A 9,109-nucleotide genomic window follows, 5' to 3' on the forward strand; every position below is an offset into this window, starting at 1 on the left:
GACGCACACAGACTGATGGTGAAGGGATGGAAAAAGGTTTTTCAGGCGAATGGAAACGGAAAAAAAGCCAGGGTAGCAATACTTATATCTGACAAATTATATCTCAAAGTGAAGGACATAAAAAGAGATAAGGAAGGCCACTTCATAATACTAAAGGGAGCAATCCAACAAGAATAAATAACTCTGATAAACATATACGCACCCAATATAGGAGCACCCAAATACATAAGAAATCTTGTTGGGCCTTTTTTTGGGGGGGGGGGGGGGGGAGCCATACATATTTTTAATTTCCTGATAATTACACAGTCTGAAATTGGGTGAATAGACCCTTAGCAAGAAGTTTTATGTTAGGCTGGTTAGCAGTTGAGCTGTGCCTAATGTTTGCTGTAGCTGTAGGTGCCGGTGTTCAGATTCCTCTAGTGTCCTTATTTTTGTCTTATCTTTGGGCTTCCCTAATTACTCCTTGCAGAATCTATGCACATTATAGCTTCTTTAGCTGTACTCCACTCCTATAATACTGGACACTTGTGACATGGTAAAAATGTCTGAAATGTTCTATAATCTTACAATTAAATTCTAGTCCTTTGTGGGCCTGGGTCCCTAGGCTGTGTCCTTCACAAATATTTCCTAGCTTCTTTCTCCCTCTTACATGAAAATGGAAGACTAGAGTGGGTGGTTAAGAGGAATGCCTTTCCTTTAACAGAAATAACACTCTGGGAAAGTATTTCCACTGCAGAGTAGGTCTTTGTCATGGAGAAGCCTCTGGGTTATTTCACAGGAGCACACTTCCCCTCCCACTGCCAGAGCCATAAGATCTTTCTGGGATCTTCACTGTAAGAACCGGCTAGAGTTCCTGGATTTAATGCCCATGAAACCTCTAAGACTGCAGGTTGGGTTTCTCACTCTCATACTATTCCACACTCAGTCTCCAGCAATTTGTCAAATTTACTCTTTAAGTCTTCTGCCCTGTTTATGTCTCTAGCTGTTTGTGCTCTATGTAAGGACAGATAGGTTATGACTCCCCCGATTTGTCTTTTCTCCAGAATTCGGGGTGGTCATTTGCCCTGTGACATGTTTCTTTATGGGTCTAAGATAAGTCATTGATTCTCAGTTTGTTCAGCTTTTTTATTTTTCTGGTTTTCAGTACAAAAGCAGTGACTTCCAAAGTATTTACATGGCAACTGACATTGGAAAGCTGGCCTATGGATTTTAACCCTGTAGCTAAAGGCCAGTGAACAGCTTTTGTCCTATTCTTTTCAGCTGAACTTCAGATCTGAAAAATGAGAAACCATCTGATATTCTGAAATACCTGCATGTATCAGGTCTGTCTAGTTCCTTTTTAAAATGTCATCTAGTCATATTATGGGGTAAGCTGGGGTAAGTAGGGAAGAGTACATGATAACTCCATGGTGGCTTTTAGTGGTCTTAATTGCTAAGACATTGCCCTGTGCTCTTTATTACTATAACCTCAGTGCTTTGTAATACACTGTTTTGCCTACCATAACCAACCCCTTACTAAAAGAACGTCATTTTTGCATAAGTATGCAGCCCTTCTCCTTGTAGTCATGTGTCTCAAGAGGGCTGATCGCAGTTCCAGAGTTGAATCTGCATTGTGTAGGGGTAATCTATTACCTTGGTGCTCTCTGGTTTAGGAAGGGTGATAATTTAACCCCAACTCTGCTCAATGAGACATTAGGAGAAGACTGCAGAAGGACAAAATAAAGTGTCCTCACTCATAAGAAAAGGCAATCAGGAAAAATTGTCTTCTTTTCTTAGGAAGTTGCTTGACTCCTAGAATCATTGCAGCCATCAAGCTTCCAGCCTTCAAATGGAAGCTGATACTGTGAATGGTAGAAGAAGATGGAAAAAAAACCGAGTCCTTAGCTGAATCAAACACCCATATAGGCTTCAGTACATCCAATATCTGAATCATAAATTTTCTTATTTAGTTTTAGTTCAGTTATTTGTTATATGAAAATGGAAGAATCTTAAATGATATGTATGCTCAGGCATAGAACAACTCTTTAGTGAATAATAGTTCCTGACTTTTGCCGTCAGTGAGCACCTACCTCTTAAAACCAGTGGCAGAACTCATGTTTCCATGTGAAAGGAAAAGTGTAGATTCTGAATGCCTTGCCTAATAATTGCTAGAGGTCTGACAACTGTGACTGGCTTCTATTCTAGATATAAAAGGAAAGCCTTGGGCAGAAAACCTAAACCCTTACTTATCTAGGGGGGTTCAGAGATACATTAAATACTTGAGCTCATAGGTAAGCCTGGTTTTAATTTGGAGTCATTGTGTGAAAGTGCATCCTTATGAAATGTCTATAATATAAAGATATCAGAGTTATCTGTGTTCAATTCAGAGGGCTGTACTGAGTTTGAGAAAGGTAAATTCATAGTGTCAATAGTCAGAAAGGTTTGGTTAACTTTCCCCAGACATACCACACTAAGCAACACAGGTATAAAAACAGGTGGATATTTGGGATTTATCAAGAGCTTGGATTTTGCTAGGACAGTGGAGCCAGGCACTTCAATATATGATAAGGTAGAAGCATAGTAAAAATGATGGACTACGATTGACCATTATGTTGGGAAGGAAGGGAAAGCTGGAATAGGCTGATACACAGGAAGAAGGGGGTAGGGGACAGGAGGTCTAACTATACACAGGTTTAAGTTTCTTTATGATGCATAGAGTACTTTGCTATAAGCTGTGAGACAGGCTAGTAAGTCAGAACAAGTGGAATAGGGAAACTGAACAAACTGGCAGAGCAATTTATAGCAGACACAGAAGGTCATCTCCCTAGAGATAAGATCTAGGGCTTAGTTGTATTTGAACTCCAGGCCCAGAAAAGCAGCAAAACCAGGTAGGTGACACCAGACCAGCTGCAATGACTAAGGACCCTGCCCTGACACTGACCAATCAGTGGAGACCATAACCCTGAAGGAGCACACCTAGAAAATTTATGAGTATTCTGCTGAGACCTCCCTTAAGATTCCTGCCTTCAAGAAAGAGATAAAAGCCCCCAAAGGACCCAGCACTCCCCCTCTCCCCCTGGGGAGCAGCCCATGCCATTCCCTTTCCCCTCTTCTTCCCTCCTTTCTTCTCCCACAGGCACACATCTCCTAAACTCTAAGGGTCCCCATGAGACTTGCATCCAGGGCAGCAATGGGCAACAGCAGTTCATTCTGAGGCAACCCCCCTGAACTTGACCCCAAGTCCCCCTTTTCTCTGACTTATTAGTAAGCCAAAGCAGACCACCCTAGGCTCATTTCCCAGCCCTTTATTATTTTCCTTGTCCCCAGATTAATAAATGTCCTCTAAAATTCACCTGGACTTGTGTTGTGAATTTTTTCCTGCATGAGGTCAAGAACTCACACAGTGGGTCCGCCCTAGTCAGACCCTCAAAGGGCCAGAACCCCTTTTGGGTTACATAAGGAAAATCTGATGATGAAGATAGTGACAGTGATGATGGCAGCTTTTAGTGATAATCAGCACTAGAGGGATATAGACACAGCATAGTGGTAATGCACACTAACTCCAGATTCAAACTACAAAGGTTTGAATCTCAGCTTTTCTGTTAAACAGCTCAGTGAGCTCGGCCAAGTTACTTAACCAATCTGTGCCTCAGCTTCCTCATATGTAAAATGGGGACAACAACAGCATGTACTCCATAAGTTTGTTTTGAGGATTAAATAAGTTAATACATTTAGAACCCTTAGAATAGTATCTGGTACAAACCAATCACTCAATATATCAACATCTACACTAATAAAAGACAAAGATGCTAACTGACCGTACCTTCACTATGCCCATCAGCCAATCAGAAGAGTATGCAAATTAACCCAACAAAGATGGCCGTTAAATTTGCATACTGCAGGTGGGGTGGGACAACACAATCCGCCGCCTGCCCGGCCACCATCCGGGTCTGCCGTGTGCGACCTGGGGCAGTGGGATGGGGCAGCAGCCATCTGCCACCCGCCTGGCAGCCATCCGGGCCTGCCATGTGTGACCTGGGGTGGCGGGGCAGGACAGCAGCGCCATCCGCCACCTGCCCAGCCGCTATCTGGGCCTGCTGTGTGCGACCTGGGGCGGCGCGACCCACTGTGGGATCCAGGCCTGCCATTTGCGACCCAGGGAGGCAGGGCAGGCACCGCAGAATCGGGCCTGCCATCTGCCACCTGGGGAGTGGGCCTAATCCAGCAGGTGGTTATCTCCTGAGGGGTCCCAGACTGTAAGAGGGCACAGGTCGGGCTGAGGGACACATTACCCGCACCACCACCCCGCCATTGCACAAATTTTTGTGCACTGGGCCTCTAGTTACTATTTTAAGTAACAAAAGGCTCAGGTGTTGCAGTCAGACAGATAGGTTTGATTCACACTTCCAGAGTCCAAGTTTCTTCCTCTATGTTACTTCTATCCAAATTCCATCTTATTCATTAAAAAAGACTCCAGTACATAGCATAAAGAAACCAATGCAAATAAAAACCTGTGCAGAGGAGTTACTTCCTACCAAGGGGCAAACAGTAAAGGTGAGGGTATCAGAAAGACTTCAGAAAGGATGAATATGTTTCCCTAGGCAGAGAAAGGATTGTGAGAGTAGTGATGATTGAGTGAACAGTGGGGAAAGGCACAGAAGTAGTAAAACACAGAGTACAATTGGGTTGGGAAATAACAGCCCAATGTGGCTTGAGTGCAGGCAAAGTGGAGCAGGGTTTGGATTAGGGGAAGGCACCTGAGAGTGAGGGCCTCCTCAAACTGTGTCCTTACCTTATTCTAGTCCTGACTCTGACTTGGAAGAAAGTGTTGGGAGATGGAGATGGAAAGGTGGAATTGTATGGAAAGGTGAGGGCCTTGAAACCCTTCATAGAGAACCTGGTAGTATTTTATAAATGAGATCCCATTGAAGGTTGCTCTTTTGAAACTGGGGAAAGTGTCAGTGGGTGCTGAGTCCAGCTGTGCTATAAGAAAATACCTTTCTTTCATTTATGATTGGAGAGATGGCAAATCCACTCTAATTTTGTCTCCAGATGGGTCAACTGACTTTTTTTAAAAAATCCTCACCCAGGGATATGTTTTTCATTGATTCTACAGAGAGACAAAGAATGAAGGAGAAAGAGAGAGAGACAGCAAAATGAGAGAAAAACATCGATCAGTTGCCTCACATAAGTGCCACAACCAGGGACTGAACCCAGAACCTAGGTATGTGCCCTGACCAGAATCGAACCTGTGACCTTTCGGTATACAGGACAACACTCTAACCAATGCGCAATATCGGCCAGGGCTCAAATGACATTTGAACAGACCCTTATTATTTTAGTACATGAGATCCAAGTAATATTTATCCAGGAAGGGAGCAGAAACAAAAGGGTCATGTGAGTGGTGAGCTTTTTACTTTAACTATACCCCAGAAAAAAAGGAGTGATCAGAATATAATCATCTTCATTCTTGGACACACACACACACACACACACACACACACACACACCTTACCCTGCCCTTTGGCTGAGACTAAAAAATTCCACAGGTGTGAATTGCTTAAGTATCTGCTTCCCATGAAAGTGGGACTAAGAGGTATCCAGCAAGACCACAATGTGAAGCTCCCAAAAATTTAAGCGCATGACCCCAACAGGAATTCTAGGCTGAGAGAGTTCTGATAAGAAAAAAAAATTATACAGAACTTTAAAAATCATCTAAGTGCAGGCATGTGTCACAAAAACATATGCTGCCCCCCCCCCATAATATACTGCTGGGCTCTGCCTCCTTCATTTTAACTGATTTATGTATGATGCATAGAATCAGAGGTAGGTTTACAGATATTAATCCAGCGGTGGCTGCTAAGAGAATGACATCAATTCTTTGGCACCAACTACCTGGAGTTAGCATTAGACTCCACAGATTTAAGGCAGTCCTTAATACTGCCCCCATTTCAGGTAAGATGCCAGTTACAAGTCTTGGGGACAATAACCCATGCTTCTGATTCAGGAGTTCCCATGACCCTCTCAGGTTTGATAATTTACAAAAAAAACAAATTACTAAAAGTACCATATTTCACATTATAGTTTTATTATAAAGGCTACACACAGGACAAGGTCTGGAAGGATCTTAGACACATAGCTTCCATGCCCTCTTCCCATAGGTTCAGGGCAAATCACCCTCCCTGGATATCACTGTGTTTACCAACCAGGAAGCTCCACAAAGCCCTGAGTTTTCATTGGGGATTCTTTATATATGCATGATTAAATCAATGGCCACCCGATTGAGCCCCAAATCCAGCCCTCCTTCCCTCTGTGGTCTAAGGTTCTAACTCTAATCATGTGGTTGCTCCTAATAGGTGACCAGCCCACATCCTAAAGCTATCTAAGGGCCCACCATAAGTCAGTTCATTGGCAAAACAAAGACACGCCTATCATTCAAGAATTCCCTAAGGTTTTTTGAGGGTCTGTGCTAGCAACCAGGGACCAAGTTTAGATATATTCTTTCCATACCACACTATGTTTGAGGTAGTCTCTTTTGTCAAACTCTATAACCACACACACATAGACCAGAGACAACAGAGCTTAAGCCGAAAGACCGTAATCTGAAAATTGGCCCCAATACTTATCTTACTATATTGCTGGAGAGTGGAGGAAAGAGAATAACAAAGGAGGCAGGGATAAGAGAGGAGGAGTCAATCCTAGGCCTCAATCTCTGTAATTTTACCCCACAAGCCCACTGCTCAATCCTAGCTTTTAAATGTAAACATGGGGGCCTGAAGTAGTATTACAGCACAGTTTCAACTCTATACTGAGAATAAAAATAAGGATATGAGTAGCCTTAGGGAAATTAATTATTTCCTAGTGACATGTTCCTAAACTGCCTTGGTATGTAGCCTAGGGGCACCAGGGGTCCCCATGACCCCCTCAGATTTGGTAATATTCTGTTAGAAAGAAGACAGAACTTATCAAGGGCTGCTACCTAGGATGAGACCAAAGGAACAAGTCCTAAAAACTGGGCAGAGAGCAAAACACATGGAAGAGAGCAAATGATCTGTAGAGGGGAACCTACGGGACCATCCACAAAGCAGTTTCTGCAACTGTTTCCCAGAAAGATCGTACTCTGAAGCCCAGGACTAAAAAGAAAGGGAACCTCAAATGGAATAGCCACTTTCGTATTCCCAGATGGGAGGGAGATGCTGCCCAGGGCTGAGATCCAGATATTCTCTTGGGAGTTTAAAGCTTGGCAGTATCCCAAAGAGAAATTCTCTGCCAATGGTCTCAGCATCTAGGTTCCCTCCTCCTGAATCTGTCTCCAAACCCCCTTCTCTAGAGTTGTTCACATTGGGATTCCTCCAGGGAGCTGGAGCCTTGGAGCATAAGGCAGATATATTCCCCACCCCCTTCTTCTCTCCCACCCTCTCTCAATTCTGAGCTGGTCTCAGCAATCCCCATCCTCTGGAAAAGACAAAAAATAGAGTGAGTGGCAAATAGGATTGAGGACAGCGGTGTAGCTCAGGGTTCCTATCCTCACACCTGCTTTTCCAGAGCCAGGACTACTGGTTTATATGAGTTGCATGTTCATGAAATGTCACTTCACGGTTTCCAAACTCTAGGCTCCCCTTAGCTAACTCCCTCCATGTGCCCACCTCCCTCACCCACACATAGAAACACAGAATCAACACTGGGAAGGGAGCCTGGGGGTAAGGAGACAGGTGTTCAGAAGGCAGGAGGGTCTCAGGCACTTCCTCTACCAGGATGTAGTCCAGTGGTTCCCAACCTTTTTTTGGCCATGCCCCACCTAAGCATCTCTAAAATCCTGATGCCACCCCCCACCCATGACATAATTCTTATTATACAAAAAGTGAACTCCTATTCTCATGGAGGAAGCCTAAAAGGCCATTAACTTGGTCTAAACAAGCTTCCAAAGAACATGGCATCCATGAAAAAGAAAAAGAACGAAAGGATAGTTGAAGTACTGAGGAAGAAATCACTATGAAATTGTTTAAAAAATAATAATATGAAGTGATATAAAAATAGCAAATAAAGTTTCAAAACATATAATAGAGAACTGAAATGCATAAATATGGCACAATACATATTTATATACTGTATATGAGGCCCCTAGAACCATAAGAAATGCAAAAAAAATCACTGTTAAAAACTCATTCTCAAATTGCCCCCCTTAAAAATTAAATTGCCCCCCTGTGGGGCATGTGCCCCACGCTGGGATCCACTGATCTAGTCTCAGCCACCACCTCCTGCAGATGCCATTTCCCGGTCTCGCACCCACCTTCTGCGTTCCTATCTCCTCTGCAAGCGACCACCGCTTCTCTCCACTGTGCCTCCCATGGGATGACTTCCTGCCTCTTGAGCTCCTGGACAAAAGACAGACCCAGCAAAGACGCTCGCAATTGCCCGCGGGGCTGTTTCCTCTAGCAGCAAATACTGTAATTCTGGTCTTCCGCGACTAGGTTTCAGGCTAGTGCGGCACGGAGAGACAACCACCCACCCACCCACCATAACATCCTACCAGTCCCCCGGCAGCAGTCTGTCAATCCTCAGGTGTATAAGCTTCCTGACTCTTTTCGGTAGGAGGTAGGATACACCTCTAGGCCTGCCCAAAGGCGAGCGCGGTCACATGATCCACCGTCAGCCCATGTGACCACGCAGTCCCTGTCTGCTGGGGCCCCCTGCAGTACAGGAAAGCACAAGCTTCTGCCTCTGGGATTGAGCTGCTGGCTATGGAACCTGAAGCTCCTGAGGACGGTGAAGATAGCTAGAGGAAGGCTGGATTTGGAGCCAAAGCTTCAAGCCCGAGGCCTAGTTCTTGTTCTATGGGAGCCCAGGGAAGGCGAGGAACACTGGATGAGGAGTTTAGAGACGAAGTGACTTAGCTTATTGTTTCTAAAATTCAGGGTGACATGTGAAAACACACACAAGATCTGTCTTAAAAAGTATTGCAAGGCAAAAGAAACATTCAAAGTCCAATTTCCACCATCAGGATGATCCCTTTTAACACTTATGGTTTGTGAAGGAAGGCAAAACTGCCCTCTTGCCCTATTTCCATAAACCAGTGATTTTCAACCAGTGTGCTGCAAGAATTTTTAAAACATGCAATAGCTGACTTTTT

General features: G+C 44.1%; 1 protein-coding gene across 5 annotated transcripts in view; it reads right to left on the minus strand.

Moving 5' to 3' along the window:
• Positions 1 to 8,587, minus strand: part of BHLHB9 (basic helix-loop-helix family member b9) — a 15,731-nt gene extending 7,144 nt beyond the window's left edge. For 3 of the 5 annotated variants that reach the window (XM_023750465.1, XM_014452123.2, XM_023750461.1), the window contains exons 1-2: positions 8,510 to 8,587; positions 8,270 to 8,354 (exon numbers count right to left, since the gene is read on the minus strand). The gene's annotated coding sequence lies outside the window, so the exon portion shown is untranslated. Of the gene's footprint in view, positions 1 to 4,976; positions 5,026 to 8,269; positions 8,355 to 8,509 lie in introns of those variants that run through there. The other 2 variants (XM_023750462.1, XM_023750463.1) reach the window with 2 other exon arrangements.
• Positions 8,588 to 9,109: the final 522 nt, after the last annotated feature.

This window comes from Myotis lucifugus, unplaced genomic scaffold (assembly GCF_000147115.1).
Source record: "Myotis lucifugus unplaced genomic scaffold, Myoluc2.0 scaffold_13, whole genome shotgun sequence".
NCBI lineage: Eukaryota > Metazoa > Chordata > Mammalia > Chiroptera > Vespertilionidae > Myotis > Myotis lucifugus.